We start from the raw sequence: 23,851 nt of genomic DNA on the forward strand, positions 1-23,851 counted from the left end.
ATTTTGACACAAAATATATGAATACATATACATTTTTATTTGTTTAAATCCTAAAATCTGTCTCTATATCATGTTCATTACTAGTTCCAATGCGATATACTTAAAACTCATTTGAATTTAGAGATCAACTTTCTATTTCAGTATTTTTTATTTGTTGGTATTTTTTCTTTCTTTCATATTTTTCACACTGTATGTTTATTTTGGAAAGTAAATTTAGGTGACACTATTAGCCAGAACTGAAAACATACAATATCTTGTTTAATCTAAGCCTTACATTTTTCTCTTTGTTAATTTCAAAGTTTAGGTTTACCACTCTACAGTATTCATAGAGCAATTTTTATGATTGGTCATTTTCATCTCACCCCTTATTAGACTCAATACTGAAGGATAATGAATCTATACTAGCAAATGGCCCCTGATCTCTATCTGCATTTTTTAAAATTGTGAAATATACTAAAAATAAAAAAAAAATACTTTTATAAAAGTATGAAATATATTTTATTATAAAGAATAAATTTAAAATACTGGAGATACATGAAGACAACATGACTAAGATTCAGTCAGATTTTTCTAATATATTATTTATAACAGTCATAGAATAGAAATACTTTTCATACTTATCACTAAAAATTCATAAAATTATGATTTGAAATGAGGAGTACAACTGCAGAGGCAAAGTATAGTGCAATGTCTCAATTTAGAATATGTTCTCTTTATTTCTTAAAATGCTCCTCATAAATGTTTTCTACCAAACATTGTTTTTAAAATACCATAAATACTGAAAAAATAAAAACAAAACACTATTCTCCCTTAGCTGGCATTCCATACAAATACAATATGATCTCCATTATAATAACCTACTTTATGAAGATTAAATGCTTTTGCAATTCAAACACGGTAAAATTGGCTTAAAGCAAAATCAAACATTAGTTTGCTGGTTCAGGATTTGAATAGTGGGATGAGAAGTCTCTCTTATATTGCTATTGTGCACTGGTCAGCTAAGAAGTAATTGCTTTTTATAAGGCAAATTTGCTTTTACTTTTCTAAGGTAATGAAATGAACCTGAAACATTTCCTTTGAAATCAAAGTCACTATTCCTGAAATGTCACCAGACAAATTCCATCATATAGTTTCTGCAAACACATAATGAGAAAGTTGGGCCTTGAGTTGATTGACAGAATTCTATTAGAAAGCCTTCTCACACATTCATCTGTAATTATCTGCGTTGTAAATCAATACTGATTTGATTTCTTCATATTTGGGTGCTGCTAACATGGAGGGAAAACCAAATCATACATATTTCTGAGAGAAACAGCAGAAATGTGCCAATGTGCTAAGGTGTTCCCAGCTAGATGCCTGATCTGTTTGTGCTACAGTACATAAATATGCAATGATCTAGTGTGACAAATAGTTTAAAAAAAGCCCTTAACAATAAATATGTACAAAATTATTCAATGTAGAAAGAGAAGGTTACTTCTTTAGCAATATCAATTTATATATAAAAGCAAAACCAGAAGTTTCCTTCCAAATGAAATATGACAGCTCACATTGGTTATATTCTTGGGTTGCTAAAAGTAAACTATGATACATAATACAACCATTTAAAATCTGTATCTGTGCTGAGTTTGAGTGTGTAAATTACAGTTTACAGAGGTGTTTAGTGGAAGTAGGATGATCTGTAATGTGAATTTAATCATAACAGGATAATGAGTAGACTGAATATTTCTAGATTGAATAAAGATCAACAATAAATAAACAAGAAATTTTGGATATATTGTGTATTTAAATATTCCTGGAAGGTGGTATTTAGGTAATTATTCATTTATTTCTTATTTTTTGGAAAATTATATACAGTCTATGATAGCTGTATTACACGAACTTTCCAAGACATAAAAACCATGGGGATGTTTTAATTTAAATAGCTTTCCAACATATAATTTTGAAATAACTTCTTTACCTGAAAACAAGTTGCTACATATCATGATTTAATTGGCTAGTAAGAAATTTCTCTTGGTTCTTTGCCATGTCCCAATCCTAGTGAACTATTTTGTAAAAGCATGATATTAGTATCAAAGGAATCTCTGAATGGTATAGAATAAATCAGTACAGTAATTAAAAAGACAATAAAAAAGCACATGACATCAGGCAATGCAAATGCTTTTTTAGCTAATGTCAAACTATGATTTCAGTCATATTTTATAACTTTATTGAATTTTCCATTACTTAATATTACACAAAACTAAAGCCATATGGTAATGTAGACATCCCTAGGTACTCAGTTGGTTACTGGGATCCAAGCTCTATAAATCACATATTATTTTATTTGACCTCAAGTCCTCTTTGGTATTTGAAAAGTTCTGCTTTATTGTTTTAATTCACATCTGGAGATATGAATTATTATTTACCTTTTCTTCCTGCTCAATACTGAGCAAGACATACTTCTCTCTCACACTCCCAAACATGATGTTTATAATCATGTGATTTATTGACTACAAACACTACACATCAATAATTCTTTTTAAGTTCTAAATATATTCAGCCCCAGTAGAAATAATGCATCCGTATCAAAGATGATTTCCCTTAGATAACTGCTCATAGAAACTTCAAAATGCATATGTGCCTAAATTGGCTATTATCTTTCTAACATAAACTTATTCTTCTATGCATGTATTTACATGGAATAAATCTTTGGTGTGAGGAAAAGAGCCCTGATAGAAAAATTGGCAAAGGAGACATACAGCATGACATTAATTAACATGTGACATGATATTGATCCCACTCAAGTAACTTCATTGAATCACAGTTTATTTTCATTTAAAATAAGGTAATAGGATTAGTGATAACTTCAGTTCCTTTACTAATCTAAGTTGCCATTGCTTTTATCTGGTATATATTCTCACTTAATATGTCTAGGTATCTTTTTTACATTTTCTAAAACAAACTATTCAGCTTTCTTGTATCATCTTCCTAACTACAGGTCTACACTGAAAAACTAATGGATATAATTGGAAAGGCCTGTGGTTAATAATGAAAACAAATTAGCCAGGACATGGCCTGTACGTGATCTGCACAGGCATTTTGAAGGGCTATCTTCAAAATAATTTTTCAGCTTGAATGAAGCAATCAAATTAAGCTTTAAAAATTACAAAAACATCCATTTTTCAGATGTCTATTAATTGATTATGTAAATTGTACATAAAATTATAATACCACATGTCCTAGACTTTAATGTGCCTGATACTGTGAAGTGTCCGTTCTTAAATATAATCTGAAATTTTATAAATGGAAAAGTTCTTAATATTAGATTCTCAAATAAAATTAGATGCTTTTCTATGAGACACAAATTTCTGGAAAGCTGAGTCATTTTTTTCAGGTCAATTGCATTATTTAGCTACTCGATTCCCATTAACAAAAGGGGCACTTACTCAGCATGTTGAGTGCTTTCTCCAAAGGTCATTTTGTGTTGAGTATTAAAATGTTTCCTATATACGTTCAAGTGAATTGTTGAAAGGAATAACCTCATTTAAAACACTTGATTCTCATTTTTGTTTCCAAGTGAGATCGATCAGTAATATTGTTCAATACGTTGATCTTAATTCTGCTTTACCAAGTTGGTTTTTAAAAAGCAAAGGTGGTTAGACTCCCTGCATGGAAGAAAACTAAAGTAAAAGTCATTTTTGGTTCTAATTGCAATCCCCAATCCATTGCACTTACACATATTTTCAGTGTATAAGAGGCTCTGTGAAGATGAATTAATTGCTATGAAGTCCGCCTGAGATAAACAGGGCTGGATTGACCTAAAAAGAAAAGAAAACATCAGCTTAAAAGATATTCTTGAGTGAAAAATTAGATTTCTATAATCCAGAAGCACTTTCCATTGTCTTCAGTAGATACTCTCTCTGTGGAAAAGTTGTTTATTCAGTCACACTAATTCTGTCAACTGAAAGAAAAATGTACAATATATGAGCTGTGAGTTGAGTTTTATCCAGGGTCTTACTGAGGTCTATAGCCCAGGAGACAGCCTCCCAGAGAGCTCTGATGAATTGCTCCAAAGAGGTAGGGGGAGAGGCCAGTATATATATGATTTTGGCTAAGGAGTATGTGCAGTCAATGCTACATCTAGGTATAAGGTTACTGCTAGTCACGAGGAACAAATTTCTCAGTTAATGATTTTAGTGCTCTTCTAAGTGTGGGAAGCTGTAAGAATCTGGGTTCATAAAAGCTTTCCCTGAAATATATCTAAGGGCCTGTTTTGCCAAAGCACAGAGTGCCTCATCCTGTTCTTTGTCCTGAATTACTTTCAAGGTGTACTGTAAGTCAGTGCAGGGGCTAAACACTGGATCCTTGTAGAAACTAGACAGTGGGCAACAGTCTTTGTTTTATATGTCATATTCCATTTTGATTGTAAGTCAGGATGTTCAGGATTATTATTTGTTTAAGAAAGCTGAGTAAGTATTCAAAAGCACACAGATTTTTCAGCCCAATTATTGTTAATATTCACATAGCTTTGAAATTTGTATTTTAATCTTTTAATAAGATAACAAGATATTTCAAATTAGAAATAGAAAAAAATAACTATACCTTACAGACATATTCATAATAAAGTTGTTCAAAATGTATTAAAAATATTTATCTGTGATGAGAGATGGACTGTTGAATTGCAGAATGTTTCTTCCTGGCAGCAAAACAACAATGAAAATAATCTCATTTTAAGAAAATACTCTGTGTGGTGATGGATGGTAACCAGACTTATTGTGGTGATCATTTTGCAATATATACAAATATCAAATCATTATGTTGTACACCTGAACCTAATATTACATGCTAATTATATTTCAATTAAAAAATTTATCCATACATGCAGTTATGAACATAATAGATACTACTGGTGTATTTCTAGAGTTGTAGTCAGCTTTATAACTGAAGTATCCATTTGCAGTAAAGTACGTGAAATGAAATGTATAGTAAGGGTTAAAACTCTGCTAAATTATTATAATTGTTATTTTTCTTTGATACCATGGAATGAAATTAATTGTGCTAAATACCATTTTTGAGAATGTTTAAAACTTTACTCCAAAGGTAAATTAGATTCGCTGTGATTCAGCATTAAAGATGCTTTCTGTGACACTCTAATAAGCCAGGTTATAATTTAAATTTAATCAGACAAACTATTATCACAAAAGAATTTGCAATAATAAATAATTCAGTATAAAAATGTTCAAAGAGTGAATGCAAAATATTATTAATAGATGAATGGTTAAAATAATTTTTTATGTTGGTTATCAAAAAAGTTTACCAAGTCACTGTTTAATTAGTTTGGGTGATTTTGACAATAGAAAAATTCCTTTTTATTTTGGTATTGATGAATTATTCTAATCAGTTAAAAAACAAGCTAATTCTGAGCAACAATTAGTTGTTTTCTTCTTCATTTTTAAACTTTCCCCCATCTTTTCTTTAAGAACAGAGTCTATTAAATAAAAACATATTCATATTTGAGATTTTAAAATGAATTTACCAAAATTGTAGATGGCAGAAGCAGAGAAAAGTGAGAGAATGAGGCGATCGCATATATGTGTATTACCCATTTTCCATCTCTAGGCCGAGGACAACATGAGCAAAGAGTTCTCACTCTGAATCACTTCATGGTTATTCTGGAAAGAGACTATGTAGCAAAGCCTAGGTGCCAATACTAAAATCACTCCTACCCCACTCTTCTGTGGCAGAGAAAGAGAGGCTAGCTGACAGGGCCCACGTAGGAGGGAAATACTGCCTCCCCAGCAGAAGATGGTGGGGACTACCCACCCTGGGGATGACTGAAAACAAGTCTACAGATTTGTGAATGCTGAAGGGAGTCTGAGTTAGTACATAAATTCTCAAGAGCTACTGTGACAAAGTACCATAAATGTGGAGGGTTAAAACAACAGAAATTTATTCTGTCAGTTCTGGAGGCTAGAAATCTGAAATCAAGGTGTTGGCAGGGTTGGTTCCTTCTCTGGTCTCAAAGGAAAATCTGTTTCATGCCTCTCTCCTAGGCTCTAATGGTTGCCAGACAACTTTGGCATTCCTTGGTGTTATGTGCAGGTGTCAGCCTAACAATAACCAATGGAGTGGCTGGACTCGCCCTTGTGCTTCTTATTGTGATTGGAAAACACCATCAGGAAGCTGATAAAAAAAGTTTGTTACTCACAGAATCTGGAAATTATATGACACACCCAGGGCCACACAGCCAGGTCACAAAGAGAGGTGGGGGGAGTGGGGGAGAAAGAGAAAAAGGAAGAGAAAGAGAAAGATGAATATTAAGTTTAAAATTACTTTGGTTTGGTGATAATCATCAATCATTCTTTGTTACTGTCCATAGTCACTATTCTGGAGGGCTTAGCACAGTAGACAATAAGATTATTTCTAGAAGATTTTTCTTACACAAGGATGGCTAGTAATAATTTAACTATACACAGACCTGACAGAGAACCACAAAATTAATTTTACTATAACCAAACTAACTGTATCTCCAATGTAATAAGCTTTTAGTAAAACCCCCAAATTTCTGCAGTCCCTTCTATATGACCCAATAGGAGGGGATGTGTGACGCAAAGGAAATCAGAGAAGAAAAATCAAGCCGCATTAACCAACTGCAGCTAAAATATCTTACTTTTGAAAATTTTATTAAAATATAAATGTTCATGTGAGTATAATCTTAAAGCACATTTGAGGGCTTTGGATGTGGTTCATGTAGGTTCCAGGGGCCCTGGACATAAATTTCAACATAAACATAAATTTCAACAGCTCCATGATAAATCTGCTTCTGTTAAAAGCTTCTTTCTCAAAACATTATATATGACATGAGGTAAACTCTAGCATACTTTTAGACTCCAGGAAAGAAGAAGAATTTTCTGACAGTTGAGAAATTTCAAATGGGACTGTTTGGATTCAGATCTGACCAAGCTTTAAATGAAATGGAAAATTTAACACACTTTCTACTCCAGGGAAGGGATTCAGAGATCAGCTAATATATCATCTCCTCTACAAAACAAAACAAAAACCAAACAGTTAATTATCAAATAAATAAATGAATATCTTAATCGAAGAAAAGATATCTGTTAATCTTACATAATGCAAGGGAACAAACGTCAAAAAAACTATATAAAATATAATACAAATGTACAGCAACCAATGCCCAAAAGAACACAAAGGTAGTGAGCGTCAAGAATAATTATGGGATGATAAATTTGAGTAAGAAATTGTAATATATTTCAGATTGATTAAAAATAGGGAGAAGGGATTTCCCTGGTGGTCCAGTGGTTAAGACTCCACACTCCAAATGCAGGGGGCATGGATTCGATCCTTGGTAGGGGAAGTAAGATGTTGTACGGTGCAGCCAGAAAAAATAAAATAAAATAAAAAATTTCGCTCAGAAATGCTTATAAAAAATAGGGAGAGAAGTGTTCTTTATATCAATAAGAATATAGAAAGTCCAGCTGATAATATGAAAGGGAAAAAGGGAACACATAAGGAAATTACAGTCAAAATATAAAACATAGTAAATGAGAGAATTTAAATGATTGGTAGACATCAGCTTCTCTGCTGATGGGTGAGGCTGAGTTCCCTCCCTGGGAAGGGTTGGTTGCTTGGCCTGAGGTGACCCAGCACTGAAGCCTACCCGGCTCTTTGTTGGGGCTAATGGCAGAGGCTGGGAGGGCTTACGCCAAGGAGTACTTCCCAGAACTCCTGCTGCCAGTGTCCTTGTCACCTCAGTGAGCCACAGCCACGCTCTGCCTCTGCAGGAGACCCTCCAACACTAGCAGGTAGGTCTGGTTCAGTCTCCCCTGAGGTCACTGCTCCTTCCCCTGGGTCCTGATGAGCACACTACTTTATGTGTATCCTCCAAGAGTGGAGTCTCTGTTTCTCCCCAGTTCTGTCAAAGTCCTGCAATCAAATCCCGCTAGCCTTCAAAGTCTGATTCTCTAGGAATTCTTCCTCCCATTGCCGGACTCCAGGGTTGGGAAGCCTGATGTGGGGCTCAGAACCTTCTCTCCAGTGGGTGGACTTCTGTGGTATAAGTGTTCCCCAGTTTGTGAGTCACCCACCCAGCGGTTATGGGATTTGATTTTATTGTGATTGCACCCCTCCTACCATCTCATTGGGGCTTCTCCTTTGTCTCTGGATGTAGGGTATCTTTTTTGGTGAGTTCCAGTGTCTTCCTGTTGATTATCGTTCAGCAGTTAGTTGTGATTCCAGTGCTCTTGCAAGAGGGAGTGAGTGCACGTCCTTCTACTCCGCCACCGTCAGGACTTTATTCTTGTATGTTTACAGATTTCAATTTAAATATTCCTGTTGCACTGGACCACCACTGTATCATTAAGAAACGTTCCAGTTTTTGTCTAACAATGCCTGCCACTAAATCTAATAATCTATTTTGACTACTATAACAACAACAGCTTTCTTTTGGTTACCACTTACATGATTTATCTTTTTCTATATTTCTACATTCAGACTTTCTGTTACCTTACTTTATAGTTAAGTTTCTTGAGAACAGCGTATATTGGGTTTTGTATACATGTCTTTTTTCTAACAATCTTAGTTTTTAGTTACGTTTTTAAATTATATATATATATTAAATATAATTACTGACGTATGTGGGTTGACAAGTCCCATATCATTATTTCTATTTCATAAGTTTTACCTTTTTCAATATCACTCTCTCTCCTTTTTAATCTTCCTTCCTTTAAAGTGATTGAATAATTTACTATTTGTATATATTTTTTCAACTTACTAGGAATATATTCTTTTACATACTTTTGGGTATTTACTCTAGAAATTATAATTACAAAATTTCTCACATCTAAGCATACCCTAATAAATTTTTAAAAAGCAAAGGAAAAACTATCTTATAAGAATCCATGGTAGAGGGGTTGGGTGGGGAACACATGCTAAGGAGCAAAAAGATGACAATGAATTGTTGGTAAAAATGAAATAAGCCAGAAAAAAATAAGACATCTTTAAAGCACTGAAATAAAATTTTAAATATCAATCAAGAGTTCTATATCCAGTTGAAATATTCTTTTAAAACTGAAGGCAAAATAAATGCATTGCTGGGAAAACATATACTAAGGCAAACTGACAGCAATAGTCACACACACACACACACACACACACACACACACACACACACACACACACACACATTAAAGGGAAACTAGGAAGAAAAAGTTCCAAAGAAAGCAGGGAAGTTTTTTGGATTGGTTCAAGACGATGGAGTAGAAGGACATGCTCTCACTCTCTCTTTCAAGAACACCAGAATCACAACTAACTTCTGAACAATAATCAACAGGAAGACACTGGAACTCACCAGAAAAGATATCCCACATCCAAAGACAAAGGAGAAGCCACAGTGAGATGGTAGGAGGGGCACAATCACAATAAAATCAAATCCCATAACCACTGGGTGGGCGACTCACAAACTGGAGAACACTTATACCACAGAAGTCCACCCATTGGAGGGAAGGTTCTAAGCCCCACATAAGGCTTCCCATTCTGGGGATCCAGCAACGGGAGGAGGAATTCCTAGAGAATCAGACTTTGAAGTCTAGTGGAATTTGATTGCAGAATTTTGACAAAACTGGGGGAAACAGAGACTCCATTCTTGGAGGGCACACACAAAGTAGTGTGCTCATCGGGACACAGGGGAAGGAGCAGTGACCCCATAGGAGACTGAACCAGACCTACCTGCTAGTGTTGGAGGGTCTCCTGCAGAGGCAGGGGTGGCTGTGTCTCACCATGAGGAAAAGGAAACTGGCAGCAGAAGTTTTGGGAAATACTCCTTGATGTGAGCCCTCCCAGAGTCCGCCATTAACACCATCAAAGAGCCTGGGTGGGCTCCAGTGTTCGGTTGCCTCAGGCCAAACAACCGACAGGGAGGGAACCCAGCCACACCCATCAGCACTCAAGCGGATTAAAGTTTTACTGAGCTCTGCCCACCTGAGCAACAGCCAGCTCTACCCACCACCAGCCACTTCCATCAGGAAACTTGCACAAGCCTCCTATATAGCCTCATCTACCAGAAGGCAGACAGCAGAAGCAAGAAGAACTACCATCCTGCAGCCTGTGGAACAAAAACCACATTCACAGAAAGATAGAAAAGATGAAAAGTCAGAGGGCTATGTACCAGATGAAGGAAGAAGATAAAGCCCCAGACAAATGACTAAATGAAGTGGAGATAGGCAACCTTCCAGAAAAAGAATTCAGAATAATGATGGTGAAAAGGATCCCAGACCTCAGAAAAAGAATGGAGGCAAAGATGGAGAAGATACAAGAAATGTTTAACAAAGACCTAGAAGAATTCAAGAACAAACAAACAGAGATGAACAACACAATAACTGAAATGAAAAATACACTAGAAGGAATCAATAGCAGAATAACTGAGGCAGAAGAACGGATAAGTGACCTGGAAGACAGAATGGTAGAATTCACTGCTACAGAACAGAATAAACAAAAAAGAATGAAAAGAAATGAAGACAGCCTAAGAGATCTCTGGGACAACATAAAACACAACAATATTCGCATTAGAGGGGTCCCAGAAGGAAAAGAAAGATAGAAAGGACCCGAGAAAAGATTTGAAGAGATTATAGTTGAAAACTTTCCTAACAGGGAAAGGAAATAGCCACCCAAGTCCAGGAAGTGCAGAGAGTCCCAGGCAGGATAAAGCCAAGGAGAAACATGCCGAGACACATAGTAATCAAACTGGCAAAAACTAAAGACAAAGAAAAATTACTGAAAGCAGCAAGGGAAAAACGACAAATAACATACAAGGGAACTCCCATAAGGTTAACAGCTGATTTCTCAGCAGAAACTCTATAAGCCAGAAGTGAGTGGCATGATATACTTAAAGTGATGAAAGGGAAGAAAGTACAACCAAGATTACTCTACCCAGCAAGAATCTCATTCAGAAATGATGGAGAAGTCAAAAGCTTTACAGAAAAGCAAAGCTAAGAGAATTACGCAGCACCAAACCAGCTCTACAAGAAATGCTAAAGGAATTTCTCAAAGTGGGAAACACAAGAGAAGAAAAGGACCCACAAAAACCAACCCAAAACAATTAAGAAAATGGTAATAGGAACATACACATCAATAATTACCTTAGGGCTTCCCTGGTGGCGCACTGGTTGAGAGTCCACCTGCTGATGCATGGGACATGGGTTCGTGCCCCGGTCCGGGAAGATCCCACATGCCACGGAGTGGCTAGGCCCGTGAGCCATGGCCTTTGAGCCTGCACATCTAGAGCCTGTGCTCTGCAACAGGAGAGGCCACAACACTGAGAGGCCCGCATACTGCAAATAAAAATAATAATAATTACCTTAAATGTGAATGGGTTAAATGCTCCAACCAAAAGACACAGGCTTACTGAATGGATACAAAAACAAGACCCATATATATGCTGTCTACACGAGACCCACTTCAGACCTAGGGACACATACAGACTGAAAGTGAGGGGATGGAAAAAGATATTCCATGCAAATGGAAATCAAAAAAAAGCTAGAGTAGCTATACTCATATCAGATAAAATAGACTTTAAAATAAAGAATGTTACAAGAGACAAGGAAGGACACTACATAATGATCAAGGGATCAACCCAAGAAGAAGATATAACAACTATAAATATATATGTACCCAACATAGGAGCACCTCAATACATAAGGCAACTGCTAACAGCCATAAAAGAGGAAATCGACAGTAACACAATAAGAGTGGGGGACTTTAACACCTCACTTACACCAATGGACAGATCATCCAAACAGGAAATTAATAAGGAAACACCAGTTTAAATGACACAATAGACCAGATAGATTTAATTGATATTTATAGGACATTCCATCCAAAAACAGCAGATTACACTTTCTTCTCAAGTGCACATGGAACATTCTCCAGAATAGATCACATCTCGGGTCACAAATCAAGCCTCAGTAAATTTAAGAAAATTGAAATCTTATCAAGCATCTTTTCTGACCACAATGCTATGAGATTAGAAATCAATTACACAGAAAAAAACATATAAACACAAACACATGGATGTAAACAAGACACTACTAAATAACCAAGAGATCACTGAAGAAATCAAACAGGAAATCAAAAAATACCTAGAGACAAATGACAATGAAAACACAACAATCCAAAACCTATGGGATTGAGCAAAAGCAGTTCTAAGAGGGAAGTTTATAGCTATACAAGCCTACCTCAAGAAACAAGAAATATCTCAAATAAACAATCTAACCTTACATCTAAAGGAACTAGAGAAAGAAGAACAAACAAAACCCAAAGTTAGCAGAAGGAAAGAAATCATAAAGATCAGAGCAGAAATAAATGAAATAGAGACAAAGAAAACAATAGAAAAGATCAATAAAACTAAAAGCTGGTTCTTTGAGAAGATAAACAAAATTGATAAACCATTAGCCAGACTCACCAAGAAAAAGAGGGAGAGGACTCAAATCAATAAAATTAGAAATGAAAAGAAGTTATAACAGACACCGCAGAAATACAAAGCATCCTAAGAGACTACTACAAGCAACTCTATGCCAATAAAATGGACAACCTCGAAGAAATGGACAAATTCTTAGAAAAGCACAACCCTCTGAGACTGAACCAGGAAGAAACAGAAAATAGGAACAGACCAATAGCAATTAATAAAATTGAAACTGTGATTAAAAATCTTCCAACAAACGAAAGTTCAGGACCAGAAGGCTTCACAGGTGAATTCTATCAAACATTTAGAGGAGAGCTAACACCCATCCTTCTCAAACTCTTCCAAAAAATTGCAGAGGAAGGAACACTCCCAAACTCACTTTATTAGGCCACCATCACCCTGATACGAAAACCACACAAAGGTACTACAAAAAAAAGAAAATTACAGACCAATATCACTGATGAATATAGATGCAAAAATCCTCAACAAAATACTAACAAACAGAATCCAACAATACATTAAAAGGATCATACAACATGATCAAGTGGGATTTATCCCAGGGATGCAAGGATTCTTCAGTATTTGCAAATCAATCAATGCAATACACCATATTAACAAATTGAAGAGTAAAAACCATATGATCATCTCGAATAGATGCAGAAAAAGCTTTTGACAAAATTCAACACCCATTTATGATAACAACTCTCCAGAAAGTGGGCATACAGGGAACCTGCCTCAACATAATAAAGGCCATATACCACAAACCCACAGCCAACATCATTCTCAATGGTGAAAAACTGAAAGCATTTCCTCTAAGATCAGGAACAAGACAAGGATGTCCACTCTCGCCACTATTTTTTTTTTTTTTATGGTACACAGGCCTCTCACTGTTGTGGCCTCTCCTGTTGCGGAGCACAGGCTCTGGATGCACAGGCTCAGTGGCCATGGCTCACGGGTCCAGCTGCTCCGCGGCATGTGGGATCTTCCCGGACCGGGGCACGAACCCGTGTCCCCTGCAACGGCAGGCAGACTCTCAACCACTGCGCCACCAGGGAAGCCCTCACCACTATTATTAAACATAGTTTTGGAAGTTCTAGCCATGGCAATCAGAGAAGAAAAAGAAATAAAAGGAATACAAATTGGAAAAGAAGAAGTAAAACTGTCACTGTTTGAAGATGACATGATACTATACATAGAGAATCCTAAAGATGCCACCAGAAAACTACTAGAGCTAATTAATGAATTTGGTAAAGTTGCAGGATACAAAATTAATGCACAGAAATCTCTCTCATTTCTATACACTAATGATGAAAAATCTGAAAGAGAAATTAAGGAAACACTTCCATTTACCATTGCAACAAAAATAAAATACCTAGGAATAAACCTACCTAGGGAGACAAAAGACCTGTATGCAGAAAACTGTAAAACCCTGTTGAAAGAAATTAAAGATGATACCAACAGATGAAGAGATATACCATGTTCTTGGATTGGAAGAATCAATATTGTGAAAATGACTATACTACCCAAAGCAATCTACAGATTCAATGCAATCCCTATCAAATTACTAATGGCATTTTTTACAGAACTAAAACAAAAAAATCTTAAAATTTGTATGGAGACACAAAAGACCCCAAATAGTCAAAGCAGTTTTGAGGGGAAGAAAACGGAGCTGGAGGAATCAGACGCCCTGACTGATTCCAAAGCTACAGTAATCAAGACAATATGGTACTGGCACAAAAACAGAAATATATATCAGTGGAACAGGATAGAAAGCCTAGAGATAAACCCACGCACATATGGTCAACTAATGTATGACAAAGGAGGCAAGGATATACAGTGGAGAAAAGACAGTCTCTTCAATAAATGGTTCTGGGAAAACTGGACAGCTACATGTAAAAGAATGAAATTAGAACACTCCCTAATACCATACACAAAAATAAACTCAAAATGGAGTAGAGACCTAAATGTATAATGGACATTATAAAATTCTCAGAGGAAAACATAGGAAGAACACTCTTTGACATAAATCACAGCAAGATCTCTTTATAACCACCTCCTAGAGTAATGGAAATAAAAACAAAAATAAACAAATGGGAACTAATGAAACTTAAAAGCTTTTGCAAAGCAAAGGAAACTACAAACAAGATTAAAAGACAACCCTCAGAATGGGAGAAAATATTTGCAAATGAATTAACAGACAAAGGATTAATCTCCAAAATATATAAACTGCTCATGCAGCTCAATATTAAAAAAACAAACAACTCAATTCAAAAATGGGCAGAAGACCTAAATAGAAATTTCTCCAAAGAGGACATACAGATGGCCAAGAAAGTACATGTAAAGCTGCTCAACATCACTAATCATTAGAGAAATGCAAATCAAAACCACAATGAGGTATCACCTCACACCAGTTAGAATGGGCATCATCAGAAAATCTACAAACAACAAATGCTGGAGAGGGTGTGGAGAAAAGGGAACCCTCCTGCACTGTTGGTGGGAATGTAAATTGATGCAGCCACTATGGAGAATGGTATGGAGGTTCCTTAAAAAACTAAAAATAGAATTACCATATGACCCAGCAATCCCACTACTGGGCATATACCCAGAGAAAACCAGAATTCAAAAAGACACATGCACCCCAATGTTCATTGCAGCACTATTTACAATAGACAGGTCATGGAAGCAACCTAAATGCCCATTGACAGACAAACGGATAAAGAAGTTGTGGTACATATATACAATGGAATATTACTCAGCCATAAAAAGGACCAAAATTGGTTTATTTGTAGAGACGTGGATGAATCTAGAGACTGTCATACAGAGTGAAGTAAGTCAGAAAGAGAAAATCATATATCACATATTAATGCATATATGTGGAACCTAGAAAAATGGTACAGATGAATGGGTTTGCAGGGAAGAAATTGAGACACAGATGTAGAGAGCAAACATATGGACATCAGGAGGGAAAGCAGCGGTGGGTGGGGATGGGGGTGTGATGAATTGGGAGACTGGGTTTGATACGTATACACTGATGTGTGTAAAATGGATGATTAATATGAACCTGCTGTATAAAAAAAATAAAATAAAATAAAAAGAAAGCAGGGAAATGTGAAAAGTAATTAGGAGCATTACAAAAAGTAAATATATTTGAGTAACTGTTAACTAGACAAGAAAAATGTCATAAAATTTAAAATATATGTAGGTTAAAAATGCATGAAAAAAATGTAAAATCTGAAAATACATTAATTCAATAAAGTCTACTAAGGCTGAAGCTTGTTTTGGATGTGGCAATGGTCATAATTTAAATTAGAATAAAGTAACTCAAGGATGTGTGTTGTACTTTCTAGGACACCTACATACACACATACACACACACACACACACACACACACATACACACACACACACTGAAAGCTAAGAGAAGGTAAAATGAAAAAAGAAAAGTATTTGTTTAATCCATATGAAGACAACAAAGAACATACAGAGGGAAATAATAAGATTGTTGCTTAAAAGGAGAAATAACAGTATTTATATTAAGTTAAAACATATTAAATGCTAAAATTAAATGTCCAAAATTGTAAGATTGGTTAGTAAAACTAACTACATTTTATTTATGATAGACATATATTGCATACGTGGTCACAGTGAGGTTGCCAATAAAAGGAAGAAATTAGTTCTACTATGTAAATACGAACAAAAGGAAGCAAGTTAGCTATTCTTATATCAATCAAGGTAAGAATTTGAGTCTGTATGGCAAAGGAGTTTGTCAAGTCTCCAGGCCTAAGTGGTCTCATTGATAATTTCTCCCAAACACTGAAGGAAGAAATAACACTAATTTTACAGAAATTCTATGGGAAAATAGAAAATGTGAGAAAACTTCTTAGCTCATTCTATGAGACCATTATCACATCGGCAACAAAATTTTATAAGGACATTACAAGAAACAAACACAAGCCAATCTTTATCTTAAACCTAGAGGTCAAAATACTAAGTGAATTTTTATAAATCAAATCTCATAATATAAAGGAATAATATTGTACCTTAACCAAATGTGTTTACTTTCAGGATCACATGATTACTTTAACATTAGAACATAAAGCAATATATTTCACAATACTTATAGTTTTAAGGATGGAAACCATCTCAGTAGTTGCAAAAAAAGCATTTGACAAAAATGTAAAAAGAAAAAAAGACAAAAACAACAGTTTTTTTTTCTAGTTTTTTAAGAAACTAGAAACAGCAGGGAATATCCTTATCCTGATAGAGAGAAACTGCAAAACAAACAAAAAATAAACAGAAATAAAACCTTACAGAAATTTGCATGTTGCTTACTTGCATGTGTCTCCTTTGTGAAAATTTCACACATTTAGCTGTTGATTAATTACATCGTAAAAAATAAGGGGCGATTTTAGAAAACATAGGTGAACATACTTTCTATTCCTTCTTTAAGAATTTTGTATACCAGAGGGCACCTAAAGATAGGCTATTCCATAAATACCACTGAGGTCCTAGGCAGCCTAGGACATGGTGCAAATGTGACACCATATTTTATAAACACCAATGGCCTATGGTACCATTGTGACACCATATTTTATAAACAACCATAAATAATACTTCCAGCAGCATATCAGAGAAAATTATCCTGCACCATCGGCCCCATTGTTTTGATTTAGTGGGGTCTTAGAAGCAAAAGCAATACTTGTCATACCTAACTGCAGGACTCTAATGTGTTTGATATTTTTCTCAGAGTTCATTATGTTTGGCTTTGTTTCTATTATTTTAATGCTTGTTTTGAATGTCTAACGTGGGCACATAAAGCCTTTTCATGAATGAAAAATACGTAAGAAAGGTGTGGAAGGTGCTAACTAGTGTTTATAATCTCATCTTTTTTTTGGAGAGGAGGGTGGAGTCTGGGAAGACATAAGAGCTTCATATACATTGTATCTATGATTTAATATCTCTAAATAATTTTACATTTTAAATATCCAGTTGCACACTCCAATTTTCTTATACAAAGGACAATTTTGTATCCCAATCTTATGCTCATTATTTATATTTGTTCAATTCTTTCTTCTCATCTCTAGTGTGTCATATAACTTAAAGCAACTCAAATTTCTAATGTCCCTATCTATTTATATTGGTCAAGTTCATTATGTATGTTGATATGATAGGGGAATAAAAAAGAATTTAATTATTTTTTTTAAAGGAACTAATTTTTTTATATTAATTAATTAATTTTTGGCTGCATTGGGGTTTTGTTACTGCACACAGGCTTTCTCTAATTGCAGTGAGTGGGGCCTACTCTTCATTGTGTTTCATGGGCTTCTCATTGCAGTGGCTTCGCTTGTTGCGGATGTGGGCTCTAGGCAGACTTCAGTAGTTGTGGCATGCAGGCTCAGTAGTTGTGGCTCGCGGGCTCTAGAGCACAGGCTCAGTAGTTGTGGCGCACAGGCTTAGTTGCTCCGTGGCATGTGGGATCTTCTGGGATCAGGGCTTGAACCCATGTACCCTGCACTGGCAGGTGGATTCTTAACCACTGTACCACCAGGGAAGTCCCTTAAAAAGAATTTAAAAACCAAATGATAGAAGTAAAATAAAGTTCCATATAGAATTTAAACATATATTTCCCTGTCACACTACACTTTAGTTATTATCGATCTAAAGTCCCTAAGCATAAACCATGTCATACTGCAGCATATAGTTCAGTGCAATATTCCTGAGCTTATTCTTAGAATCTAAGTGGTAGAAGGCTAAAAAACAAAGATTTTTCTGGGGAGAATAAGTTTTTATTATTTATAATTAGAGTGTCTCCTTTGTTCCATCTTTTAAAATAAAACAGTGTCATATTTAAGTTTTTTATGTAGCTCATAGGTGAATTATATAATTAATTTTAATATGTCAAAATAACTAGTAACTTGTATTTTTAAAGAGTGCAGTAATGTGTGCAAGTGCCAGTATGAATCTACATATTCCTAAAATATTTTTCAGATAGAAATCTTAATATCTCTCTGTTAACTTTACTACTAAAACTAAAGCTATTGTCTTTCCTGGTGATCTTTTCTTTCTACTTTGCTTCCTTTCTTCCTCTCTCCCTCCCTTCCTCCTTTCCTGCCCTCTTTTATTTATGATAAGGGCTCTTGTCTGGATAGCTAACATGATCTGTTAAATGAAGAACATGCTTGCAAATTTAGGATAGAAATCTCTGTTCTCTGAACAGAAATCTCTGTTCATCAATCTATGTTGTACACAATTGAATACACACTATGTGTTAGGCCTTGAAATGAGAACAAAGAAAAATCAGACTTACTCTGCCTCAGGAAACTAATGATCCATAAGGGTTGTGCTAATCTGCAAGTTCACTGGTAGGTGATATAGTCAATGGGCTATAAAACAGGGTAAAGGCTGTTCAAAGATTTCTGCTGAAGAGGACATCAGGAAAGTTTCATAAAGAAAGTCATACTGGAACTGAGTAACTGGCAAGGTAAAGAAAATGATAACAGTTTTGACAGTATAACTGTAAGGACAGTGTAATAATATTGCATATAAAACCATTAGGGAATATCTCTAAGTGTACAAATGGGTAATTGGTCACCATGGATAAAAGGTAGATAAAAGGTCACCACGAGGTACTGGATTTGTTGAAAATAGACTTATTTAGGTTTGTAAAAGCTGAATATTTTATGATTTCACAGGTATATACATATGTCAAAACTACCTTTTAAATATCAAATTCTACCTTTTAAATATTTGTAGTTAATTTTATGTCAACTATGCCTCAATGAAACTTAGTTTTTTAAAAAGCATATAATATGCCTCCAATTCAAATTTTCAATATTTAAAATATATGAGTTTATGAAGTGAGAGAGTGGCATGGACATATATACACTACCAAATGTAAAATAGCTAGCGGGAAGCAGCCACATAGCACAGGGAGATCAGCTCGGTGCTTTGTGACCACGTAGAGCGGTGGGATAGGAGGGGTGGGAGGGAGATATAAGAGGGAGGAGATATGGGGATATATGTATATGTGTAGCTGACTCACTTTGTTATAAAGCAGAAACTAACATACCATTGTAAAGCAATTATACTCCAATAAAAATGTTAAAAAAATAACAAAATAAAAAATAAAATAAAATATATGAGTTTAATGTGGGCTTATTCTGTTGCATTCCACAGTGACACAAAAGCAAAACTCCAACTTCTTGATAAATGAAAAAATTGACAATTTCTTAGTCTCAGGTACTGTGTATCAGTTTATTAAACTGATGGATTTAATACAACAATACAGAATATTTTCAACTGTCAGTATTTAAAAATAAATGGTTTATTCCTTACCGCCTTTTCATTTTGCATTTTCTGTATACATTTCAAGTGTCGTATTCCAGTAACATAAGATTTTCCCACGGGAATTTTCCTTAACTTGCAGTGTTACTACATCAATGACTCTTCGTACAGATGATTTCTATGTTATGTACATTATGATTTCTCTGTAAACAAAATTGAAACATTTATATATAGGATGAATCTGAAGATTTTCAAGCCTCTATTTTATTGATGCTTTCCTTTTGGTGGTGATTATATTCTAGGAGCTAGAAGGAAAAGATACTGAGAAATGCTTATTCTAGGCAAGTTATAAATTGAGATCTATCTACTCTCTTTGATCAAGAAGGTTTTCTTACCTCACTAACTTCATTTCTGTAGCAATCTTCCCTCCCTTCTCAGAACCCAAATTCTCCTGAATTAACCTGTTCTTCCAGTAGTCAATATTCTTTTGCCCTTTACTCTGTACTTCACAGAGCTGTTGTAAAGGGAAATTGATTTCCCTTATGATGATAATAATTAGGTATATAGCACCATTATAAGCATCATTTTTGTTTTTTAACTTAGTTAATCCTCAAAAGCATCATGTGTGGTAGTTACTTTAATAAGCCTCATTTTAAGGAAACTAAAGCATCCAGAGAACTTAGGTAAGTTTCCCAAGGTCACAAGGACATAAAATGCAGAACTGAGATTCACAGTCTAGTCTTATACTTGATCATGTGCTATAATATCTTTCAAAAAATCAGAAAACATAATCAATATATTAGTTAACTAATACAGTTTGTTACACGTAACATAATGCTTTAAAACCCAGATAAATATAATTTTTTCAGTTTAATTAATAATGCTGGTAATTAGAATTTTTAAATACTGTGGCAACAACGATGGATAAAATTGTTTCATTATGCCCTCTATACCTTTGGTTTGGGGACACACTTCTATGGACCACAAAAATGTAAAGCAGCCTACTAAACCTGCAATTGGCTTCCCAAAACTCTGATATACTTCTTCCATTTTTCTTATTAAAAACACGTATGGACAGAAAATTATTCATAGACTATATTATACATTTTAATGAAACAGGAAGTAGATATTGTGATTATAATTACCACTATTATTTCCAGGAATACTACATCACCACCATCCCCTCATTACATTACTCCATCTCTAATTCCAACTTTTGCTGAATTTCTCTTTAATTCAAGTCATCGCGAAATGCTCTTTACATTCAATGTGTCCAATAATTACAGCAATAGATGAATGGATAAAGAAAATGTAGTATACACATACAACAGAATTTATTCAGTCTTAAAAAAGAAGAAAATCCTGTTATTTGTAACAACATGAATGAATCTGGAGAATATTATGCTAATTGAGATAAGCCAGATAACAGAAGGACTAAAACTACATGATACCACTTCTATGAGGAATCTAAAATAGAAACAGAGAGTAGAATGGCGATTGCCAGGGACTAGGGGAAGTGGGAAATGGTCGGTTTAATCAAAGGGTACAAAGTTTCAATTATGCAAGATAAAGAAGTCCTAGAGACTAGTGTAAAGCCTAGTGCCTATAGTAACTGTACAGTATTATATGCTTAAAAATTTGCTAAAATGGTAGATCTTATGTTAAGTGTTCCTATCATAAAATAGTAATAATAATAATAATTATTATTACAAATAAAGAGGGTGGGAGGAAACTTTTGGAAATGATGAATATGTTTATTGCACAGATTGTGGTGACATGTTCGCAGAATATAAACAAGAAAAAGTATCCTGGTTACGGACTTAGGAATTTACCATTTATTATATATTGTCACAGTGTGGAAACATATAGAAGTACTTATATGAAGAAACTGGAAACTAAATTTTTAATAATTTGAATAAAAATTTGAACACATTTATCAGTAAACCAGAAGTAAGTGGTGCATTAGTCATTTTCTTATATTTTAGATCCCAACTATTTATACTAAGACAAATCAACACTTTGATTTCACTTAAACAGTATTTTAAACTGCTCTTCCCCTAACAGTTAAGACTAGTTACACAACATTAGAAAAAAAGAGACAACTAGAAAACAAGGTTTTACTTTTTTAAAAAGAAATGACAACCTGTGGTAGAGAAGTGTGATATTTCTACAGTAGCAAACTTTATTAGGTGGCTTATATACTTCTCTAGTAAGATAGATAAGGTGTGGCTCTTTGCATACTGCTGAACTGGCATTCTTGGGGGGCAGCTTTTCTGCCACTGATGATCAAAGTGTCTAATAAAATCACTTTTAGCTAACTGTTGTTAGGCCATAACATCAGGTTCTTGCAGGAAAAAGAAAGAGGAGGATGATAACAAAGCAAAGGAGAAGGAAAGGGAGGAGGAGAAAGCAGTTGTTAGAGGAAAAGAGGAAAAAAGAGGAAGAAGAAGATGGAGAAAGCAAATGACAATACTAAGTGTTCACTATTACAGTGGCAAAGTGTCTCATGCACAGGTACCAATGTAACACTGGGCAATGTGCTTTCAGAAAGGAACTAAATGATACTCTCTCTGTAAAAATGTATTGATTTATAAAGTATATTTTAACCTTAGTTACTGGAACATCTAATATATATCTAATATATTTTGTTTATATTAGATAATATGACTTAGATGATAATGAAATTTATGACATGGTCCTTCTCAAAGAGTTTACTGTAATGGGGGAGACAGAAACACATAAGATATAATAAATGTTATCACTGACTTTTATCTATCATATGCAACAGCAAATCCTATCAGTGAAGTGCAACCCATCTGAAACCATCTTACGCTTCACCACTAACATCCGCATTTAAGCTTCATTAGCTCTTGCTGGACTGTTGTGACTCAGACTGACCTTCCTGTTTCCACACTTGTGTCCCCACCATCTCTCCACTACCCTGGAACTGGAACTGAATGACCCGTCACTGTTTTGGATCCTCCTCCCTATAAAAATCCAGTATTTACAATATCCTCTAAGCATTGATCTGAACTACTTCTCAGCTTCACAGTCTTCCCTTCTCAAGCTGCTCCAGCAACAGAAAACTTTTGTTCCTTTAACAGCCCAGACGCATCCTTACCTAACAGGCTTCACATTTACTTCCTATGCTTAAAATATTCTTAATGCAGCTACTACATGATGCTCTCTTTCACGCCACTTAGATCATCAAACTGTCCACTTACAGTTGAGGGAAACAGATCAAGTAACATACCAAATGACAGAAAATATATATAGGAAAATTTATAACTCAGGCTAGACTAAAACTGCACTTTTCCACAGAAGTAAATATTCCACTATAACAAATTGCTTCATATTATGTTAATTGATATTTATTTCAAGATTACTTATAATCTGAATTTATATAGAACTATATGTGTATTTTATAAATAGTCTCATTTTCGTGATTGTTGCATGTCAGATTAGTTTTGATTCTACAGATAGTAACATATAACAATTGGAAGGAATCATAGAGATTATTTAGACCAATTTATTCCAAGGTTTAAAATCCACTCTAAAGCAACTACTATAAATATCTTAGAGCTCATGAATACCGACAATGATGGAAAAATCACTCCAGTACTTCATGTATCTGACTCACAGAGGAAAAGATAAACTTTTCTAAGTGGAATATAATATCATCCAGAACCTCAGAATTATTTTATTAAACACTAACTGGTGTAAAAAAATTTAAACAGACTAAGAAAAAAAGAAAATATGACCAAGAATCAAGGGAAAAGACAGAAAGTAGATGAAGCTACACCAACGATTCATATATTAGAATTAGCAAAAAAGTACTTTAAAATAACTATGATTAATATGTTAATGAAAATAATGAAAAAATAGAGAAATAGATTAAAAGTTAATGAAGTTTACCAAAGAATTAGAATCTATCAAAAAATAAATCAGTTGGCACTGGAAACAGAAAATGTGATATCTGAAATTATGACTAATGGGTAGTTATAAATGGACACATTACAACAAATCATCAGTTATGTAGGAGAAAGTCAACAAAAAATACACAACCTGAAGCACTGGGGAAAAGTGCAGAACAGAACAGAACACAGATACTTT

This window comes from Tursiops truncatus, chromosome 1 (assembly GCF_011762595.2).
Source record: "Tursiops truncatus isolate mTurTru1 chromosome 1, mTurTru1.mat.Y, whole genome shotgun sequence".
NCBI lineage: Eukaryota > Metazoa > Chordata > Mammalia > Artiodactyla > Delphinidae > Tursiops > Tursiops truncatus.